General features: G+C 38.5%; 1 long non-coding RNA gene across 1 annotated transcript in view; it reads left to right on the top strand.

Annotated features, from left to right (window-relative positions):
• Nucleotides 1-14,161, top strand: part of LOC141083198 (uncharacterized) — a 48,975-nt gene extending 34,814 nt beyond the window's left edge. The window contains exon 2 of the long non-coding RNA XR_012230667.1: nt 13,795-14,161. This is a non-coding gene — a long non-coding RNA (uncharacterized lncRNA). The remainder of the gene's footprint in view (nt 1-13,794) is intronic.
• Nucleotides 14,162-26,199: the final 12,038 nt, after the last annotated feature.

The raw sequence follows: 26,199 nt of genomic DNA, 5'->3' as shown, positions 1-26,199 counted from the left end.
TAATACTGCCCCTATGTACAAGAATATAACTACTATAATACTGCCCCTATGTACAAGAATATAACTACTATAATACTGCCCTCAATGTACAAGAATATAACTACTATAATACTGCTCCTATGTACAAGAATATAACTACTATAATACTGCCCCCTATGTACAAGAATATAACTACTATAATACTGCCCCCTATGTACAAGAATATAACTACTATAATACTGCCCCTATATACAAGACTATAACTACTATAATACTGCCCCATATGTACAAGACTATAACTACTATAATACTGCTCCTATGTACAAGAATATAACTACTATAATACTGCCCCTATGTACAAGAATATACCTGCTATAATACTGCCCTCAATGTACAAGAATATAACTACTATAATACTGCTCCTATGTACAAGAACATAACTACTATAATACTGCCCCTATGTACAAGAATATAACTACTATAATACTGCCCCCTATGTACAAGAATATAACTACCATAATACTGCTCCTATGTACAAGAACATAGCTACTATAATACTGCCCCTATGTACAAGAATATAACTACTATAATACTGCCCCTATGTACAAGAATATAACTACTATAATACTGCCCCCTATGTACAAGAATATAACTACTATAATACTGCCCCCTATGTACAAGAATATAACTACTATAATACTGCCCCTATATACAAGACTATAACTACTATAATACTGCCCCATATGTACAAGACTATAACTACTATAATACTGCTCCTATGCACAAGAATATAACTACTATAATACTGCCCCCTATGTACAAGAATATAACTACTATAATACTGCCCCTATGTACAAGAATATAACTACTATAATACTGCCCCTATGTACAAGAATATAACTACTATAATACTGCCCCTATGTACAAGAATATAACTACTAAAATACTGCCCTCAATGTACAAGAATATAACTACTATAATACTGCTCCTATGTACAAGAATATAACTACTATAACACTGCCCCTATGTACAAGAATACAACTACTATAATACTGCCCCTATGTACTAGAATATAACTACTATAATACTGCTCCTATGTACAAGAATATAACTACTATAATACTGCTCCTATGTACAAGAATATAACTACTATAACACTGCCCCTATGTACAAGAATACAACTACTATAATACTGCCCCTATGTACTAGAATATAACTACTATAATACTGCCCCTATGTACAAGAATATAACTACTATAATACTGCTCCTATGTACAAGAATATAACTACTATAATACTGCCCCTATGTACAAGAATATAACTACTATAATACTGCCCCTATGTACAAGAATATAACTACTATAATACTGCCCCTATGTACAAGAATACAACTACTATAATACTGCCTCTATGTACTAGAATATAACTACTATAATACTGCTCCTATGTACAAGAATACAACTACTATAATACTGCCCCTATGTACAAGAATATAACTACTATAATACTGCCCCTATGTACAAGAATACAACTACTATAATACTGCCTCTATGTACTAGAATATAACTACTATAATACTGCCTCTATGTACTAGAATATAACTACTATAATACTGCCCCTATGTACAAGAATACAACTACTATAATACTGCCCCTATGTACAAGAATATAACTACTATAATACTGCCTCTATGTACTAGAATATAACTACTATAATACTGCTCCTATGTACAAGAATATACCTACTATAATACTGCCCCTATGTACTGTACAAGAATATAACTACAATAATACTGCTCCTATGTACAAGAATATAATACTATAATACTGCCCTCAATGTACAAGAATATAACTACTATAATACTGCTCCTACGTATAAGAATATAACTACTATAATACTGCCTGTTGTGAGTTCATTTTCCCCTTCATTACTGAGGCCCGAGGAACTCCCTCTTCTGGTAAAGAAAGGTAGTGAGCCTGATTATCAAACACCTGAGGCTGATGATGATGACTGGCTGAGTGGAGTTACTGACTGGATATAAGGCTGCCGATGCCCTTCTGCCCTGCGGGTGATTTCTCTGTGGGATCCTTGGAGACCAGTCTGAATTCCTGCTCCTCTAAAGCTAAGTTTGCTGCTCGGCCTTTTGCTTTTGTGCTTTGACTTTGTTTTGCTTTGTTTTTCTGGATTTCTGCCATTCCCTGCTGAGGTGTGCTGAATTCAATTAGCTCTGTCTTCTGAAAATACCTGAGTGCTGATTTAGTTTTTGAAGCCTAGCTGCTTCAGGGCCTTTTTCATATCAGCTTGTTGGCTTATGTCTTTGATAGGGTTTTGGCAGATTGCAGACAGCAGCCTTCCTGTCCTTTCCTATCTAGGTAGTTTTGGGCCCCGTCTTTGCTCAGTCTATCTTTCTGTCTGTGTTAGTATTTTCATCTTGCTTCACCGTCATTATATGTTGGGGGCTGCCTATTGCTTTGGGGTCTGCTCTGGGGCAGTTTAGATTTCCCCTTTCTTTCTTTCGAGGGGCCTAGGGCATCGTAGGAACCCCCCACGGCTACTGCTAGTTGTGTTGATAGGTTCAGGGGTCTGCAATCTGATAGTTGCAACTTCTCTGGTTTTCTGGACTTAGCTTGTATTTCTGCTTTTGCCTCCTACGGTGACTCATTCATAACAACTGCCCCTATGTACAATATAACTACTATAATACTGCCCCTATGTACAAGAATATAACTACTATAATACTGCCTCTATGTACAAGAATATAACTACTATAATACTGCCCCTATGTACAAGAATATAACTACTATAATACTGCCCCTATGTACAAGAATATAACTACGATAATACTGCCCCTATGCACAAGAATATAACTACTATAATACTGCCCCCTATGTACAAGAATATAACTACTATAATACTTCCCCCCTATGTACAAGAATATAACTACTATAATACTGCCCCTATGTACAAGAATATAACTACTATAATACTGCCCCTATGTACAAGAATATAACTACTATAATACTGCCCTCAATGTACAAGAATATTACTACTATAATACTGCTCCTATGTACAAGAATATAACTACTATAACACTGCCCCTATGTACAAGAATACAACTACTATAATACTGCCCCTATGTACTAGAATATAACTACTATAATACTGCCCCTATGTACAAGAATATAACTACTATAATACTGCCCCTATGTACAAGAATATAACTACTATAATACTGTCCCCTATGTACAAGAATATAACTACTATAATACTGCCCCATGTACAAGAATATAACTCCTATAATACTGCCCCCTATGTACAAGAATATAACTACCATAATACTGCTCCTATGTACAAGAACATAACTACTATAATACTGCCCCTATGTACAAGAATATAACTACTATAATACTGCCCCCTATGTACAAGACTATAACTACTATAATACTGCTCCTATGTACAAGAATATAACTACTATAATACTGCCCCATATGTACAAGACTATAACTACTATAATACTGCCCCTATGTACAAGAACATAACTACTATAATACTGCCCCTATGTACAAGAATATAACTACTATAATACTGCCCCCTATGTACAAGAATATAACTACCATAATACTGCTCCTATGTACAAGAACATAACTACTATAATACTGCCCCTATGTACAAGAATATAACTACTATAATACTGCCCCTATGTACAAGAATATAACTACTATAATACTGCCCTCAATGTACAAGAATATAACTACTATAATACTGCTCCTATGTACAAGAATATAACTACTATAATACTGCCCCCTATGTACAAGAATATAACTACTATAATACTGCCCCCTATGTACAAGAATATAACTACTATAATACTGCCCCTATATACAAGACTATAACTACTATAATACTGCCCCATATGTACAAGACTATAACTACTATAATACTGCTCCTATGTACAAGAATATAACTACTATAATACTGCCCCCTATGTACAAGAACATAACTACTATAATACTGCCCCTATGTACAAGAATATAACTACCATAATACTGCTCCTATGTACAAGAACATAACTACTATAATACTGCCCCTATTTACAAGAATATAACTACTATAATACTGCTCCTATGTACAAGAACATAACTACTATAATACTGCCCCTATGTACAAGAATATAACTACTATAATACTGCCCCTATGTACAAGAATATAACTACTATAATACTGCCCCCTATGTACAAGAATATAACTACTATAATACTGCCCCCTATGTACAAGAATATAACTACTATAATACTGCCCCTATATACAAGACCATAACTACTATAATACTGCCCCATATGTACAAGACTATAACTACTATAATACTGCCCCTATGTACAAGAATATAACTACTATAATACTGCCCCCTATGTACAAGAACATAACTACTATAATACTGCCCCTATGTACAAGAATATAACTACTATAATACTGCCCCCTATTTACAAGAATATAACTACCATAATACTGCTCCTATGTACAAGAACATAACTACTATAAAACTGCCCCTATGTACAAGAATATAACTACTATAATACTGCCCCTATGTACAAGAATATAACTACTATAATACTGCCCCCTATGTACAAGAATATAACTACTATAATACTGCCCCCTATGTACAAGAATATAACTACTATAATACTGCCCCCTATGTACAAGAATATAACTACTATAATACTGCCCCTATATACAAGACTATAACTACTATAATACTGCCCCATATGTACAAGACTATAACTACTATAATACTGCTCCTATGCACAAGAATATAACTACTATAATACTGCCCCCTATGTACAAGAATATAACTACTATAATACTGCCCCCTATGTACAAGAATATAACTACTATAATACTGCCCCTATGTACAAGAATATAACTACTATAATACTGCCCCTATGTACAAGAATATAACTACTATAATACTGCCCTCAATGTACAAGAATATAACTACTATAATACTGCTCCTATGTACAAGAATATAACTACTATAACACTGCCCCTATGTACAAGAATACAACTACTATAATACTGCCCCTATGTACTAGAATATAACTACTATAATACTGCCCCTATGTACAAGAATATAACTACTATAATACTGCCCCTATGTACAAGAATATAACTACTATAATACTGCCCCCTATGTACAAGAATATAACTACTATAATACTGCCCCCTATGTACAAGAACATAACTACTATAATACTGCCCCTATGTACAAGAATATAACTACTATAATACTGCCCCCTATGTACAAGAATATAACTACCATAATACTGCTCCTATGTACAAGAACATAACTACTATAATACTGCCCCTATGTACAAGAATATAACTACTATAATACTGCCCCCTATGTACAAGAATATAACTACTATAATACTGCCCCCTATGTACAAGAATATGACTACTATAATACTGCCCCTATATACAAGACTATAACTACTATAATACTGCCCCATATGTACAAGACTATAACTACTATAATACTGCTCCTATGTACAAGAATATAACTACTATAATACTGCCCCTATGTACAAGAATCTAACTACTATAATACTGCCCTCAATGTACAAGAATATAGCTACTATAATACTGCTCCTATGTACAAGAACATAACTACTATAATACTGCCCCTATGTACAAGAATATAACTACTATAATACTGCCCCCTATGTACAAGAATATAACTACCATAATACTGCTCCTATGTACAAGAACATAGCTACTATAATACTGCCCCTATGTACAAGAATATAACTACTATAATACTGCCCCTATGTACAAGAATATAACTACTATAATACTGCCCCCTATGTACAAGAATATAACTACTATAATACTGCCCCCTATGTACAAGAATATAACTACTATAATACTGCCCCTATATACAAGACTATAACTACTATAATACTGCCCCATATGTACAAGACTATAACTACTATAATACTGCTCCTATGCACAAGAATATAACTACTATAATACTGCCCCCTATGTACAAGAATATAACTACTATAATACTGCCCCTATATACAAGACCATAACTACTATAATACTGCCCCATATGTACAAGACTATAACTACTATAATACTGCCCCTATGTACAAGAACATAACTACTATAATACTGCCCCTATGTACAAGAATATAACTACTATAATACTGCCCCCTATGTACAAGAATATAACTACCATAATACTGCTCCTATGTACAAGAACATAACTACTATAATACTGCCCCTATGTACAAGAATATAACTACTATAATACTGCCCCTATGTACAAGAATATAACTACTATAATACTGCCCTCAATGTACAAGAATATAACTACTATAATACTGCTCCTATGTACAAGAATATAACTACTATAATACTGCCCCCTATGTACAAGAATATAACTACTATAATACTGCCCCCTATGTACAAGAATATAACTACTATAATACTGCCCCTATATACAAGACTATAACTACTATAATACTGCCCCATATGTACAAGACTATAACTACTATAATACTGCTCCTATGTACAAGAATATAACTACTATAATACTGCCCCTATGTACAAGAATATACCTGCTATAATACTGCCCTCAATGTACAAGAATATAACTACTATAATACTGCTCCTATGTACAAGAACATAACTACTATAATACTGCCCCTATGTACAAGAATATAACTACTATAATACTGCCCCCTATGTACAAGAATATAACTACCATAATACTGCTCCTATGTACAGGAACATAGCTACTATAATACTGCCCCTATGTACAAGAATATAACTACTATAATACTGCCCCTATGTACAAGAATATAACTACTATAATACTGCCCCCTATGTACAAGAATATAACTACTATAATACTGCCCCCTATGTACAAGAATATAACTACTATAATACTGCCCCTATATACAAGACTATAACTACTATAATACTGCCCCATATGTACAAGACTATAACTACTATAATACTGCTCCTATGCACAAGAATATAACTACTATAATACTGCCCCCTATGTACAAGAATATAACTACTATAATACTGCCCCTATGTACAAGAATATAACTACTATAATACTGCCCCTATGTACAAGAATATAACTACTATAATACTGCCCCTATGTACAAGAATATAACTACTAAAATACTGCCCTCAATGTACAAGAATATAACTACTATAATACTGCTCCTATGTACAAGAATATAACTACTATAACACTGCCCCTATGTACAAGAATACAACTACTATAATACTGCCCCTATGTACTAGAATATAACTACTATAATACTGCTCCTATGTACAAGAATATAACTACTATAATACTGCTCCTATGTACAAGAATATAACTACTATAACACTGCCCCTATGTACAAGAATACAACTACTATAATACTGCCCCTATGTACTAGAATATAACTACTATAATACTGCCCCTATGTACAAGAATATAACTACTATAATACTGCTCCTATGTACAAGAATATAACTACTATAATACTGCCCCTATGTACAAGAATATAACTACTATAATACTGCCCCTATGTACAAGAATATAACTACTATAATACTGCCCCTATGTACAAGAATACAACTACTATAATACTGCCTCTATGTACTAGAATATAACTACTATAATACTGCTCCTATGTACAAGAATACAACTACTATAATACTGCCCCTATGTACAAGAATATAACTACTATAATACTGCCCCTATGTACAAGAATACAACTACTATAATACTGCCTCTATGTACTAGAATATAACTACTATAATACTGCCTCTATGTACTAGAATATAACTACTATAATACTGCCCCTATGTACAAGAATACAACTACTATAATACTGCCCCTATGTACAAGAATATAACTACTATAATACTGCCTCTATGTACTAGAATATAACTACTATAATACTGCTCCTATGTACAAGAATATACCTACTATAATACTGCCCCTATGTACTGTACAAGAATATAACTACAATAATACTGCTCCTATGTACAAGAATATAATACTATAATACTGCCCTCAATGTACAAGAATATAACTACTATAATACTGCTCCTACGTATAAGAATATAACTACTATAATACTGCCTGTTGTGAGTTCATTTTCCCCTTCATTACTGAGGCCCGAGGAACTCCCTCTTCTGGTAAAGAAAGGTAGTGAGCCTGATTATCAAACACCTGAGGCTGATGATGATGACTGGCTGAGTGGAGTTACTGACTGGATATAAGGCTGCCGATGCCCTTCTGCCCTGCGGGTGATTTCTCTGTGGGATCCTTGGAGACCAGTCTGAATTCCTGCTCCTCTAAAGCTAAGTTTGCTGCTCGGCCTTTTGCTTTTGTGCTTTGACTTTGTTTTGCTTTGTTTTTCTGGATTTCTGCCATTCCCTGCTGAGGTGTGCTGAATTCAATTAGCTCTGTCTTCTGAAAATACCTGAGTGCTGATTTAGTTTTTGAAGCCTAGCTGCTTCAGGGCCTTTTTCATATCAGCTTGTTGGCTTATGTCTTTGATAGGGTTTTGGCAGATTGCAGACAGCAGCCTTCCTGTCCTTTCCTATCTAGGTAGTTTTGGGCCCCGTCTTTGCTCAGTCTATCTTTCTGTCTGTGTTAGTATTTTCATCTTGCTTCACCGTCATTATATGTTGGGGGCTGCCTATTGCTTTGGGGTCTGCTCTGGGGCAGTTTAGATTTCCCCTTTCTTTCTTTCGAGGGGCCTAGGGCATCGTAGGAACCCCCCACGGCTACTGCTAGTTGTGTTGATAGGTTCAGGGGTCTGCAATCTGATAGTTGCAACTTCTCTGGTTTTCTGGACTTAGCTTGTATTTCTGCTTTTGCCTCCTACGGTGACTCATTCATAACAACTGCCCCTATGTACAATATAACTACTATAATACTGCCCCTATGTACAAGAATATAACTACTATAATACTGCCTCTATGTACAAGAATATAACTACTATAATACTGCCCCTATGTACAAGAATATAACTACTATAATACTGCCCCTATGTACAAGAATATAACTACGATAATACTGCCCCTATGCACAAGAATATAACTACTATAATACTGCCCCCTATGTACAAGAATATAACTACTATAATACTTCCCCCCTATGTACAAGAATATAACTACTATAATACTGCCCCTATGTACAAGAATATAACTACTATAATACTGCCCCTATGTACAAGAATATAACTACTATAATACTGCCCTCAATGTACAAGAATATTACTACTATAATACTGCTCCTATGTACAAGAATATAACTACTATAACACTGCCCCTATGTACAAGAATACAACTACTATAATACTGCCCCTATGTACTAGAATATAACTACTATAATACTGCCCCTATGTACAAGAATATAACTACTATAATACTGCCCCTATGTACAAGAATATAACTACTATAATACTGCCCCCTATGTACAAGAATATAACTACTATAATACTGCCCCATGTACAAGAATATAACTCCTATAATACTGCCCCCTATGTACAAGAATATAACTACCATAATACTGCTCCTATGTACAAGAACATAACTACTATAATACTGCCCCTATGTACAAGAATATAACTACTATAATACTGCCCCCTATGTACAAGAATATAACTACTATAATACTGCTCCCTATGTACAAGAATATAACTACTATAATACTGCCCCTATATGCAAGACTATAACTACTATAATACTGCCCCATATGTACAAGACTATAACTACTATAATACTGCTCCTATGTACAAGAATATAACTACTATAATACTGCCCCTATGTACAAGAATATAACTACTATAATACTGCCCTCAATGTACAAGAATATAACTACTATAATACTGCTCCTATGTACAAGAACATAACTACTATAATACTGCCCCTATGTACAAGAATATAACTACTATAATACTGCCCCCTATGTACAAGAATATAACTACCATAATACTGCTCCTATGTACAAGAACATAGCTACTGTAATACTGCCCCTATGTACAAGAATATAACTACTATAATACTGCCCCTATGTACAAGAATATAACTACTATAATACTGCCCCCTATGTACAAGAATATAACTACTATAATACTGCCCCTATATACAAGACTATAACTACTATAATACTGCCCCATATGTACAAGACTATAACTACTATAATACTGCTCCTATGCACAAGAATATAACTACTATAATACTGCCCCCTATGTACAAGAATATAACTACTATAATACTGCCCCTATATACAAGACTATAACTACTATAATACTGCCCCATATGTACAAGACTATAACTACTATAATACTGCCCCTATGTACAAGAACATAACTACTATAATACTGCCCCTATGTACAAGAATATAACTACTATAATACTGCCCCCTATGTACAAGAATATAACTACCATAATACTGCTCCTATGTACAAGAACATAACTACTATAATACTGCCCCTATGTACAAGAATATAACTACTATAATACTGCCCCTATGTACAAGAATATAACTACTATAATACTGCCCTCAATGTACAAGAATATAACTACTATAATACTGCTCCTATGTACAAGAATATAACTACTATAATACTGCCCCCTATGTACAAGAATATAACTACTATAATACTGCCCCCTATGTACAAGAATATAACTACTATAATACTGCCCCTATATACAAGACTATAACTACTATAATTCTGCCCCATATGTACAAGACTATAACTACTATAATACTGCTCCTATGTACAAGAATATAACTACTATAATACTGCCCCTATGTACAAGAATATAACTACTATAATACTGCCCTCAATGTACAAGAATATAACTACTATAATACTGCTCCTATGTACAAGAACATAACTACTATAATACTGCCCCTATGTACAAGAATATAACTACTATAATACTGCCCCCTATGTACAAGAATATAACTACCATAATACTGCTCCTATGTACAAGAACATAGCTACTATAATACTGCCCCTATGTACAAGAATATAACTACTATAATACTGCCCCTATGTACAAGAATATAACTACTATAATACTGCCCCCTATGTACAAGAATATAACTACTATAATACTGCCCCCTATGTACAAGAATATAACTACTATAATACTGCCCCTATATACAAGACTATAACTACTATAATACTGCCCCATATGTACAAGACTATAACTACTATAATACTGCTCCTATGCACAAGAATATAACTCCTATAATACTGCCCCCTATGTACAAGAATATAACTACTATAATACTGCCCCTATGTACAAGAATATAACTACTATAATACTGCCCCTATGTACAAGAATATAACTACTATAATACTGCCCCTATGTACAAGAATATAACTACTATAATACTGCCCTCAATGTACAAGAATATAACTACTATAATACTGCTCCTATGTACAAGAATATAACTACTATAACACTGCCCCTATGTACAAGAATACAACTACTATAATACTGCCCATATGTACTAGAATATAACTACTATAATACTGCTCCTATGTACAAGAATATAACTACTATAATACTGCTCCTATGTACAAGAATATAACTACTATAACACTGCCCCTATGTACAAGAATACAACTACTATAATACTGCCCCTATGTACTAGAATATAACTACTATAATACTGCCCCTATGTACAAGAATATAACTACTATAATACTGCTCCTATGTACAAGAATATAACTACTATAATACTGCCCCTATGTACAAGAATATAACTACTATAATACTGCCCCTATGTACAAGAATATAACTACTATAATACTGCCCCTATGTACAAGAATACAACTACTATAATACTGCCTCTATGTACTAGAATATAACTACTATAATACTGCTCCTATGTACAAGAATACAACTACTATAATACTGCCCCTATGTACAAGAATACAACTACTATAATACTGCCTCTATGTACTAGAATATAACTACTATAATACTGCCTCTATGTACTAGAATATAACTACTATAATACTGCCCCTATGTACAAGAATACAACTACTATAATACTGCCCCTATGTACAAGAATATAACTACTATAATACTGCCTCTATGTACTAGAATATAACTACTATAATACTGCTCCTATGTACAAGAATATACCTACTATAATACTGCCCCTATGTACTGTACAAGAATATAACTACTATAATACTGCTCCTATGTACAAGAATATAATACTATAATACTGCCCTCAATGTACAAGAATATAACTACTATAATACTGCTCCTACGTATAAGAATATAACTACTATAATACTGCCTGTTGTGAGTTCATTTTCCCCTTCATTACTGAGGCCCGAGGAACTCCCTCTTCTGGTAAAGAAAGGTAGTGAGCCTGATTATCAAACACCTGAGGCTGATGATGATGACTGGCTGAGTGGAGTTACTGACTGGATATAAGGCTGCCGATGCCCTTCTGCCCTGCGGGTGATTTCTCTGTGGGATCCTTGGAGACCAGTCTGAATTCCTGCTCCTCTAAAGCTAAGTTTGCTGCTCGGCCTTTTGCTTTTGTGCTTTGACTTTGTTTTGCTTTGTTTTTCTGGATTTCTGCCATTCCCTGCTGGGGTGTGCTGAATTCAATTAGCTCTGTCTTCTGAAAATACCTGAGTGCTGATTTAGTTTTTGAAGCCTAGCTGCTTCAGGGCCTTTTTCATATCAGCTTGTTGGCTTATGTCTTTGATAGGGTTTTGGCAGATTGCAGACAGCAGCCTTCCTGTCCTTTCCTATCTAGGTAGTTTTGGGCCCCGTCTTTGCTCAGTCTATCTTTCTGTCTGTGTTAGTATTTTCATCTTGCTTCACCGTCATTATATGTTGGGGGCTGCTCTGGGGCAGTTTAGATTTCCCCTTTCTTTCTTTCGAGGGGCCTAGGGCATCGTAGGAACCCCCCACGGCTACTGCTAGTTGTGTTGATAGGTTCAGGGGTCTGCAATCTGATAGTTGCCAACTTCTCTGGTTTTCTGGACTTAGCTTGTATTTCTGCTTTTACCTCCTACGGTGACTGATTCATAACAACTGCCCCTATGTACAATATAACTACTATAATACTGCCCCTATGTACAAGAATATAACTACTATAATAGTGCCTCTATGTACAAGAATATAACTACTATAATACTGCCCCTATGTACAAGAATATAACTACTATAATACTGCCCCTATGTACAAGAATATAACTACTATAATACTGACCCTATGTACAAGAATATAACTGCTATAATACTGCCCCTATGTACAAGAATATAACTACTATAATACTGCCCCTATGTACAAGAATATAACTACTATAATACTGCTCCTATGTACAAGACTATAACTACTATAATACTGCCCCTATGTACAAGAATATAACTACTATAATACTGCTCCTATGTACAAGAATATAACTACTGTAATACTGCTCCTATATACAAGAATATAACTACTATAATACTGCCCCCTATGTACAAGAATATAACTTATATAATACTGCCCCTATGTACAAGAATATAACTACTATAATACTGCCACTATGTAAAATAATGTAACTAATATTAATAAATCTCTATTTAGTCATGGTATTGCAGTATTATTTTGGCAGATTATTTTGGCGGTATTGCTCTGTAATTTCCCCGGTGTGCATGTGTTGTGCTTTGTAGCTCTGTGTATGGCACACGGGGGTAATCAGAGGTCGGGGCTGTGCACCATATACTTATAAACAACCTAAAACCTGTGTAATTTTCATTCTAGATCCTGGCTTTGTGCTCGGCGCAGTCACAATGCCGCGTGCTTTAATGATGGGGAGCAGCGTGCGTGGCCATGGTAACCGGCTCGGCTTCTGATGAATGGGCTGTCAAGAAAATGGCTCTCATCAGTTTAAGTAAGAAGAAAAAGGCATTTCCCAGAATATTTATCAGTAGAGTGAACAGCGAGAATCTAAATAATGGCGCCATATACCTATAGAAGCGGATGGAGCACTGGTCACACATACACTACACCGCTCCGCACCACTGGACTGATATTTTTGGTTTTTTTTGCTGACACCAAACAATGATTTAGGTATTTACACTGTGCCTCATTCCCTATGAGATCACTCATAAAATGACATTAAAATTTGCATAGTGTGCATATTTTTCCAGCCATCCACCCCCCCATGTAGGATGCACAGCCATGATCCCGAGTTATTATACAGCTACAGTATAATGGGAGGTGATGCATGTAGGATGCACAGCCATGATCCCGAGTTACTATACAGCTACAGTATAATGGGAGGTGATGAATGTAGGATGCACAGCCATGATCCCAAGTTACTATACAGCTACAGTATAATGGGAGGTGATGAATGTAGGATGCACAGCCATGATCCCCAGTTATTATACAGCTACAGTATAATGGGAGGTGATGAATGTAGGATGCACAGCCATGATCCCGAGTTATTATACAGCTACAGTATAATGGAAGGTGATGAATGTAGGATGCACAGCCATGATCCCGAGTTACTATACAGCTACAGTATAATGGGAGGTGATGAATGTAGGATGCACAGCCATGATCCCGAGTTACTATACAGCTACAGTATAATGGGAGGTGATGCATGTAGGATGCACAGCCATGATCCCGAGTTATTATACAGCGACAGTATAATGGGAGGTGATGAATGTAGGATGCACAGCCATGATCCCCAGTTATTATACAGCTACACTATAATGGAAGGTGATGAATGTAGGATGCACAGTCATGATCCCGAGTTATTATACAGCTACAGTATAATGGGAGGTGATGAATGTAGGATGCACAGCCATGATCCCGAGTTATTATACAGCGACAGTATAATGGGAGGTGATGAATGTAGGATGCACAGCCATGATCCCGAGTTATTATACAGCTACAGTATAATGGGAGGTGATGAATGTAGGATGCACAGCCATGATCCCGAGTTACTATACAGCTACAGTATAATGGGAGGTGATGAATGTAGGATGCACAGCCATGATCCCGAGTTACTATACAGCTACAGTATAATGGGAGGTGATGAATGTAGGATGCACAGCCATGATCCCGAGTTACTATACAGCTACAGTATAATGGAAGGTGATGAATGTAGGATGCACAGCCATGATCCCCAGTTATTATACAGCTACACTATAATGGAAGGTGATGAATGTAGGATGCACAGTCATGATCCCGAGTTATTATACAGCTACAGTATAATGGGAGGTGATGAATGTAGGATGCACAGCCATGATCCCGAGTTATTATACAGCGACAGTATAATGGGAGGTGATGAATGTAGGATGCACAGCCATGATCCCGAGTTATTATACAGCTACAGTATAATGGGAGGTGATGAATGTAGGATGCACAGCCATGATCCCGAGTTACTATACAGCTACAGTATAATGGGAGGTGATGAATGTAGGATGCACAGCCATGATCCCGAGTTATTATACAGCTACAGTATAATGGGAGGTGATGAATGTAGGATGCACAGCCATGATCCCGAGTTATTATACAGCTACAGTATAATGGGAGGTGATGAATGTAGGATGCACAGCCATGATCCCGAGTTATTATACAGCTACAGTATAATGGGAGGTGATGAATGTAGGATGCACAGCCATGATCCCGAGTTATTATACAGCTACAGTATAATGGGAGGTGATGAATGTAGGATGCACAGCCATGATCCCGCGTTATTATACAGCTACACTATAATGGAAGGTGATGAATGTAGGATGCACAGTCATGATCCCGAGTTATTATACAGCTACAGTATAATGGGAGGTGATGAATGTAGGATGCACAGCCATGATCCCGAGTTATTATACAGCGACAGTATAATGGGAGGTGATGAATGTAGGATGCACAGCCATGATCCCGAGTTATTATACAGCTACAGTATAATGGGAGGTGATGAATGTAGGATGCACAGCCATGATCCCGAGTTACTATACAGCTACAGTATAATGGGAGGTGATGAATGTAGGATGCACAGTCATGATCCCGCGTTATTATACAGCTACAGTATAATGGGAGGTGATGAATGTAGGATGCACAGCCATGATCCCGCGTTATTATACAGCTACACTATAATGGAAGGTGATGAATGTAGGATGCACAGTCATGATCCCGAGTTATTATACAGCTACAGTATAATGGGAGGTGATGAATGTAGGATGCACAGCCATGATCCCGAGTTATTATACAGCGACAGTATAATGGGAGGTGATGAATGTAGGATGCACAGCCATGATCCCGAGTTATTATACAGCTACAGTATAATGGGAGGTGATGAATGTAGGATGCACAGCCATGATCCCGAGTTACTATACAGCTACAGTATAATGGAAGGTGATGAATGTAGGATACACAGCCATGATCCCGAGTTATTATACAGCTACAGTATAATGGGAGGTGATGAATGTAGGATGCACAGCCATGATCCCGAGTTACTATACAGCTACAGTATAATGGAAGGTGATGAATGTAGGATGCACAGCCATGATCCCGAGTTACTATACAGCTACAGTATAATGGGAGGTGATGAATGTAGGATGCACAGTCATGATCCCGCGTTATTATACAGCTACAGTATAATGGGAGGTGATGAATGTAGGATGCACAGTCATGATCCCGCGTTATTATACAGCTACAGTATAATGGGAGGTGATGAATGTAGGATGCACAGCCATGATCCCGAGTTATTATACAGCTACAGTATAATGGGAGGTGATGAATGTAGGATGCACAGCCATGATCCCGCGTTATTATACAGCTACAGTATAATGGGAGGTGATGAATGTAGGATGCACAGTCATGATCCCGCGTTATTATACAGCTACAGTATAATGGGAGGTGATGCATGTAGGATACACAGCCATGATCCCGCGTTATTATACAGCTACAGTATAATGGGAGGTGATGAATGTAGGATGCACAGCCATGATCCCGAGTTACTATACAGCTACAGTATAATGGGAGGTGATGAATGTAGGATGCACAGCCATGATCCCGAGTTATTATACAGCTACAGTATAATGGGAGGTGATGAATGTAGGATGCACAGCCATGATCCCGAGTTACTATACAGCTACAGTATAATGGGAGGTGATGAATGTAGGATGCACAGCCATGATCCCGAGTTACTATACAGCTACAGTATAATGGGAGGTGATGAATGTAGGATGCACAGCCATGATCCCGAGTTATTATACAGCTACAGTATAATGGGAGGTGATGAATGTAGGATGCACAGCCATGATCCCGAGTTATTATACAGCTACACTATAATGGAAGGTGATGAATGTAGGATGCACAGTCATGATCCCGAGTTATTATACAGCTACAGTATAATGGGAGGTGATGAATGTAGGATGCACAGCCATGATCCCGAGTTATTATACAGCGACAGTATAATGGGAGGTGATGAATGTAGGATGCACAGCCATGATCCCGAGTTACTATACAGCTACAGTATAATGGGAGGTGATGAATGTAGGATGCACAGCCATGATCCCGAGTTACTATACAGCTACAGTATAATGGGAGGTGATGAATGTAGGATGCACAGCCATGATCCCCAGTTATTATACAGCTACAGTATAATGGGAGGTGATGAATGTAGGATGCACAGCCATGATCCCGAGTTATTATACAGCTACACTATAATGGAAGGTGATGAATGTAGGATGCACAGTCATGATCCCGAGTTATTATACAGCTACAGTATAATGGGAGGTGATGAATGTAGGATGCACAGCCATGATCCCGAGTTATTATACAGCGACAGTATAATGGGAGGTGATGAATGTAGGATGCACAGCCATGATCCCGCGTTATTATACAGCTACAGTATAATGGGAGGTGATGAATGTAGGATGCACAGCCATGATCCCGCGTTATTATACAGCTACAGTATAATGGGAGGTGATGAATGTAGGATGCACAGCCATGATCCCGAGTTATTATACAGCTACAGTATAATGGAAGGTGATGAATGTAGGATGCACAGTCATGATCCCGAGTTATTATACAGCTACAGTATAATGGGAGGTGATGAATGTAGGATGCACAGCCATAATCCCGAGTTATTATACAGCTACAGTATAATGGGAGGTGATGAATGTAGGATGCACAGCCATGATCCCGAGTTATTATACAGCTACAGTATAATGGGAGGTGATGAATGTAGGATGCACAACCATGATCCCGAGTTATTATACAGCTACAGTATAATGGGAGGTGATGAATGTAGGATGCACAGCCATGATCCCGAGTTATTATACAGCTACAGTATAATGGAAGGTGATGAATGTAGGATGCACAGTCATGATCCCGAGTTATTATACAGCTACAGTATAATGGGAGGTGATGAATGTAGGATGCACAGCCATGATCCCGAGTTATTATACAGCTACAGTATAATGGGAGGTGATGAATGTAGGATGCACAGCCATGATCCCCAGTTATTATACAGCTACAGTATAATGGGAGGTGATGCATGTAGGATGCACAGCCATGATCCCGAGTTACTATACAGCTACAGTATAATGGAAGGTGATGAATGTAGGATGCACAGCCATGATCCCGAGTTATTATACAGCTACAGTATAATGGGAGGTGATGAATGTAGGATGCACAGTCATGATCCCGAGTTATTATACAGCTACAGTATAATGGGAGGTGATGAATGTAGGATGCACAGCCATGATCCCGAGTTATTATACAGCTACAGTATAATGGGAGGTGATGAATGTAGGATGCACAGTCATGATCCCGAGTTATTATACAGCTACAGTATAATGGGAGGTGATGAATGTAGGATGCACAGCCATGATCCCGAGTTATTATACAGCTACAGTATAATGGGAGGTGATGAATGTAGGATGCACAGTCATGATCCCGAGTTATTATACAGCTACAGTATAATGGGAGGTGATGAATGTAGGATGCACAGCCATGATCCCGAGTTATTATACAGCTACAGTATAATGGGAGGTGATGAATGTAGGATGCACAGCCATGATCCCGAGTTACTATACAGCTACAGTATAATGGGAGGTGATGCATGTAGGATGCACAGCCATGATCCCGAGTTATTATACCGCTACAGTATAATGGGAGGTGATGAATGTAGGATGCACAGCCATGATCCCGAGTTATTATACCGCTACAGTATAATGGGAGGTGATGAATGTAGGATGCACAGCCATGATCCCGAGTTATTATACAGCTACAGTATAATGGGAGGTGATGAATGTAGGATGCACAGCCATGATCCCGAGTTATTATACAGCTACAGTATAATGGGAGGTGATGAATGTAGGATGCACAGCCATGATCCCGAGTTATTATACAGCTACAGTATAATGGGAGGTGATGAATGTAGGATGCACAGCCATGATCCCGAGTTATTATACAGCTACAGTATAATGGGAGGTGATGAATGTAGGATGCACAGCCATGATCCCGAGTTATTATACAGCTACAGTATAATGGGAGGTGATGAATGTAGGATGCACAGCCATGATCCCGAGTTATTATACAGCTACAGTATAATGGGAGGTGATGAATGTAGGATGCACAGCCATGATCCCGAGTTATTATACAGCTACAGTATAATGGGAGGTGATGAATGTAGGATGCACAGCCATGATCCCCAGTTATTATACAGCTACAGTATAATGGGAGGTGATGAATGTAGGATGCACAGCCATGATCCCGAGTTATTATACAGCTACAGTATAATGGGAGGTGATGAATGTAGGATGCACAGCCATGATCCCGAGTTACTATACAGCTACAGTATAATGGGAGGTGATGAATGTAGGATGCACAGCCATGATCCCGAGTTACTATACAGCTACAGTATAATGGGAGGTGATGAATGTAGGATGCACAGCCATGATCCCGAGTTACTATACAGCTACAGTATAATGGGAGGTGATGCATGTAGGATGCACAGCCATGATCCCCAGTTATTATACAGCTACAGTATAATGGGAGGTGATGAATGTAGGATGCACAGCCATGATCCCGAGTTATTATACAGCTACAGTATAATGGGAGGTGATGCATGTAGGATGCACAGCCATGATCCCGAGTTAATATACAGCTACAGTATAATGGAAGGTGATGAATGTAGGATGCACAGCCATGATCCCGAGTTATTATACAGCTACAGTATAATGGGAGGTGATGCATGTAGGATGCACAGCCATGATCCCGAGTTATTATACAGCTACAGTATAATGGAAGGTGATGAATGTAGGATGCACAGCCATGATCCCGAGTTATTATACAGCTACAGTATAATGGAAGGTGATGAATGTAGGATGCACAGCCATGATCCCGAGTTACTATACAGCTACAGTATAATGGGAGGAGATGAATGTAGGATGCACAGCCATGATCCCGAGTTACTATACAGCTACAGTATAATGGGAGGTGATGAATGTAGGATGCACAGCCATGATCCCGAGTTACTATACAGCTACAGTATAATGGGAGGTGATGAATGTAGGATGCACAGCCATGATCCCGAGTTATTATACAGCTACAGTATAATGGGAGGTGATGAATGTAGGATGCACAGCCATGATCCCGTGTTATTATACAGCTACAGTATAATGGAAGGTGATGAATGTAGGATGCACAGCCATGATCCCGAGTTATTATACAGCTACAGTATAATGGAAGGTGATGAATGTAGGATGCACAGCCATGATCCCGAGTTATTATACAGCTACAGTATAATGGAAGGTGATGAATGTAGGATGCACAGCCATGATCCCGAGTTACTATACAGCTACAGTATAATGGGAGGTGATGAATGTAGGATGCACAGCCATGATCCCGAGTTACTATACAGCTACAGTATAATGGGAGGTGATGAATGTAGGATGCACAGCCATGATCCCGAGTTATTATACAGCTACAGTATAATGGGAGGTGATGAATGTAGGATGCACAGCCATGATCCCGAGTTAATATACAGCTACAGTATAATGGAAGGTGATGAATGTAGGATGCACAGCCATGATCCCCAGTTATTATACAGCTACAGTATAATGGGAGGTGATGAATGTAGGATGCACAGCCATGATCCCCAGTTATTATACAGCTACAGTATAATGGGAGGTGATGCATGTAGGATGCACAGCCATGATCCCCAGTTATTATACAGCTACAGTATAATGGGAGGTGATGAATGTAGGATGCACAGCCATGATCCCCAGTTATTATACAGCTACAGTATAATGGGAGGTGATGCATGTAGGATGCACAGCCATGATCCCCAGTTATTATACAGCTACAGTATAATGGGAGGTGATGAATGTAGGATGCACAGCCATGATCCCCAGTTATTATACAGCTACAGTATAATGGGAGGTGATGAATGTAGGATGCACAGCCATGATCCCCAGTTATTATACAGCTACAGTATAATGGAAGGTGATGAATGTAGGATGCACAGCCATGATCCCGAGTTATTATACAGCTACAGTATAATGGGAGGTGATGAATGTAGGATGCACAGCCATGATCCCGAGTTAATATACAGCTACAGTATAATGGGAGGTGATGAATGTAGGATGCACAGCCATGATCCCCAGTTATTATACAGCTACAGTATAATGGGAGGTGATGAATGTAGGATGCACAGCCATGATCCCCAGTTATTATACAGCTACAGTATAATGGGAGGTGATGCATGTAGGATGCACAGCCATGATCCCCAGTTATTATACAGCTACAGTATAATGGGAGGTGATGAATGTAGGATGCACAGCCATGATCCCGAGTTACTATACAGCTACAGTATAATGGGAGGTGATGAATGTAGGATGCACAGCCATGATCCCCAGTTATTATACAGCTACAGTATAATGGGAGGTGATGAATGTAGGATGCACAGCCATGATCCCGAGTTATTATACAGCTACAGTATAATGGGAGGTGATGAATGTAGGATGCACAGTCATGATCCCGAGTTATTATACAGCTACACTATAATGGAAGGTGATGAATGTAGGATGCACAGCCATGATCCCGAGTTATTATACAGCTACAGTATAATGGAAGGTGATGAATGTAGGATGCACAGTCATGATCCCGAGTTATTATACAGCTACAGTATAATGGGAGGTGATGAATGTAGGATGCACAGCCATGATCCCGAGTTACTATACAGCTACAGTATAATGGGAGGTGATGAATGTAGGATGCACAGCCATGATCCCGAGTTATTATACAGCTACACTATAATGGAAGGTGATGAATGTAGGATGCACAGCCATGATCCCGAGTTATTATACAGCTACAGTATAATGGGAGGTGATGAATGTAGGATGCACAGTCATGATCCCGAGTTATTATACAGCTACAGTATAATGGGAGGTGATGAATGTAGGATGCACAGCCATGATCCCGAGTTACTATACAGCTACAGTATAATGGGAGGTGATGAATGTAGGATGCACAGCCATGATCCCGAGTTATTATACAGCTACACTATAATGGAAGGTGATGAATGTAGGATGCACAGCCATGATCCCGAGTTATTATACAGCTACAGTATAATGGGAGGTGATGAATGTAGGATGCACAGCCATGATCCCGAGTTACTATACAGCTACAGTATAATGGGAGGTGATGAATGTAGGATGCACAGCCATGATCCCGAGTTATTATACAGCTACACTATAATGGAAGGTGATGAATGTAGGATGCACAGTCATGATCCCGAGTTATTATACAGCTACACTATAATGGAAGGTGATGAATGTAGGATGCACAGCCATGATCCCGAGTTATTATACAGCTACAGTATAATGGGAGGTGATGAATGTAGGATGCACAGCCATGATCCCGAGTTACTATACAGCTACAGTATAATGGGAGGTGATGAATGTAGGATGCACAGCCATGATCCCGAGTTACTATACAGCTACAGTATAATGGGAGGTGATGAATGTAGGATGCACAGCCATGATCCCGAGCTATTATACAGCTACAGTATAATGGGAGGTGATGAATGTAGGATGCACAGCCATGATCCCGTGTTATTATACAGCTACAGTATAATGGGAGGTGATGAATGTAGGATGCACAGCCATGATCCCGAGTTATTATACAGCTACAGTATAATGGAAGGTGATGAATGTAGGATGCACAGCCATGATCCCGAGTTATTATACAGCTACAGTATAATGGGAGGTGATGAATGTAGGATGCACAGCCATGATCCCGAGTTATTATACAGCTACAGTATAATGGAAGGTGATGAATGTAGGATGCACAGTCATGATCCCGAGTTATTATACAGCTACAGTATAATGGGAGGTGATGAATGTAGGATGCACAGCCATGATCCCGAGTTATTATACAGCTACAGTATAATGGGAGGTGATGAATGTAGGATGCACAGTCATGATCCCGAGTTATTATACAGCTACAGTATAATGGAAGGTGATGAATGTAGGATGCACAGCCATGATCCCGAGTTATTATACAGCTACAGTATAATGGGAGGTGATGAATGTAGGATGCACAGTCATGATCCCGAGTTATTATACAGCTACACTATAATGGAAGGTGATGAATGTAGGATGCACAGCCATGATCCCGAGTTATTATACAGCTACAGTATAATGGGAGGTGATGAATGTAGGATGCACAGCCATGATCCCGAGTTACTATACAGCTACAGTATAATGGGAGGTGATGAATGTAGGATGCACAGCCATGATCCCGAGTTACTATACAGCTACAGTATAATGGGAGGTGATGAATGTAGGATGCACAGCCATGATCCCGAGCTATTATACAGCTACAGTATAATGGGAGGTGATGAATGTAGGATGCACAGCCATGATCCCGTGTTATTATACAGCTACAGTATAATGGGAGGTGATGAATGTAGGATGCACAGCCATGATCCCGAGTTATTATACAGCTACAGTATAATGGAAGGTGATGAATGTAGGATGCACAGCCATGATCCCGAGTTATTATACAGCTACAGTATAATGGGAGGTGATGAATGTAGGATGCACAGCCATGATCCCGAGTTATTATACAGCTACAGTATAATGGAAGGTGATGAATGTAGGATGCACAGCCATGATCCCGAGTTATTATACAGCTACAGTATAATGGGAGGTGATGAATGTAGGATGCACAGCCATGATCCCGAGTTATTATACAGCTACAGTATAATGGAAGGTGATGAATGTAGGATGCACAGCCATGATCCCGAGTTATTATACAGCTACAGTATAATGGGAGGTGATGAATGTAGGATGCACAGCCATGATCCCGAGTTATTATACAGCTACAGTATAATGGGAGGTGATGAATGTAGGATGCACAGCCATGATCCCGAGTTATTATACAGCTACAGTATAATGGAAGGTGATGAATGTAGGATGCACAGCCATGATCCCGAGTTATTATACAGCTACAGTATAATGGGAGGTGATGAATGTAGGATGCACAGCCATGATCCCGAGTTACTATACAGCTACAGTATAATGGGAGGTGATGAATGTAGGATGCACAGCCATGATCCCGAGTTACTATACAGCTACAGTATAATGGGAGGTGATGAATGTAGGATGCACAGCCATGATCCCGAGCTATTATACAGCTACAGTATAATGGGAGGTGATGAATGTAGGATGCACAGCCATGATCCCGTGTTATTATACAGCTACAGTATAATGGGAGGTGATGAATGTAGGATGCACAGCCATGATCCCGAGTTATTATACAGCTACAGTATAATGGAAGGTGATGAATGTAGGATGCACAGCCATGATCCCGAGTTATTATACAGCTACAGTATAATGGAAGGTGATGAATGTAGGATGCACAGCCATGATCCCGAGTTACTATACAGCAACAGTATAATGGGAGGTGATGAATGTAGGATGCACAGCCATGATCCCGTGTTATTATACAGCTACAGTATAATGGGAGGTGATGAATGTAGGATGCACAGCCATGATCCTGAGTTACTATACAGCTACAGTATAATGGGAGGTGATGAATGTAGGATGCACAGCCATGATCCTGAGTTACTATACAGCTACAGTATAATGGGAGGTGATGAATGTAGGATGCACAGCCATGATCCTGAGTTACTATACAGCAACAGTATAATGGGAGGTGATGAATGTAGGATGCACAGCCATGATCCCGTGTTATTATACAGCTACAGTATAATGGGAGGTGATGAATGTAGGATGCACAGCCATGATCCCGAGTTATTATACAGCTACAGTATAATGGGAGGTGATGAATGTAGGATGCACAGCCATGATCCTGAGTTACTATACAGCTACAGTATAATGGGAGGTGATGAATGTAGGATGCACAGCCATGATCCTGAGTTACTATACAGCTACAGTATAATGGGAGGTGATGAATGTAGGATGCACAGCCATGATCCTGAGTTACTATACAGCAACAGTATAATGGGAGGTGATGAATGTAGGATGCACAGCCATGATCCCGAGTTATTATACAGCTACAGTATAATGGGAGGTGATGAATGTAGGATGCACAGCCATGATCCCGTGTTATTATACAGCTACAGTATAATGGGAGGTGATGAATGTAGGATGCACAGCCATGATCCCGAGTTACTATACAGCTACAGTATAATGGGAGGTGATGAATGTAGGATGCACAGCCATGATCCCGAGTTATTATACAGCTACAGTATAATGGGAGGTGATGAATGTAGGATGCACAGCCATGATCCCGAGTTATTATACAGCTACAGTATAATGGAAGGTGATGAATGTAGGATGCACAGCCATGATCCTGTGTTATTATACAGCTACAGTATAATGGGAGGTGATGCATGTAGGATGCACAGCCATGATCCTGAGTTACTATACAGCTACAGTATAATGGGAGGTGATGCATGTAGGATGCACAGTCATGATCCCGAGTTATTATACAGCTACAGTATAATGGGAGGTGATGAATGTAGGATGCACAGCCATGATCCCGAGTTATTATACAGCTACAGTATAATGGGAGGTGATGAATGTAGGATGCACAGCCATGATCCCGAGTTACTATACAGCTACAGTATAATGGGAGGTGATGAATGTAGGATGCACAGCCATGATCCCGAGTTAC

The sequence above is a fragment of the Dendrobates tinctorius genome, unplaced genomic scaffold (assembly GCF_039654945.1).
Source record: "Dendrobates tinctorius isolate UK_male_01 unplaced genomic scaffold, ASM3965494v1 ptg000020l, whole genome shotgun sequence".
Lineage (NCBI taxonomy): Eukaryota > Metazoa > Chordata > Amphibia > Anura > Dendrobatidae > Dendrobates > Dendrobates tinctorius.
This window is presented reverse-complemented; position numbering and strand designations above follow the sequence as displayed.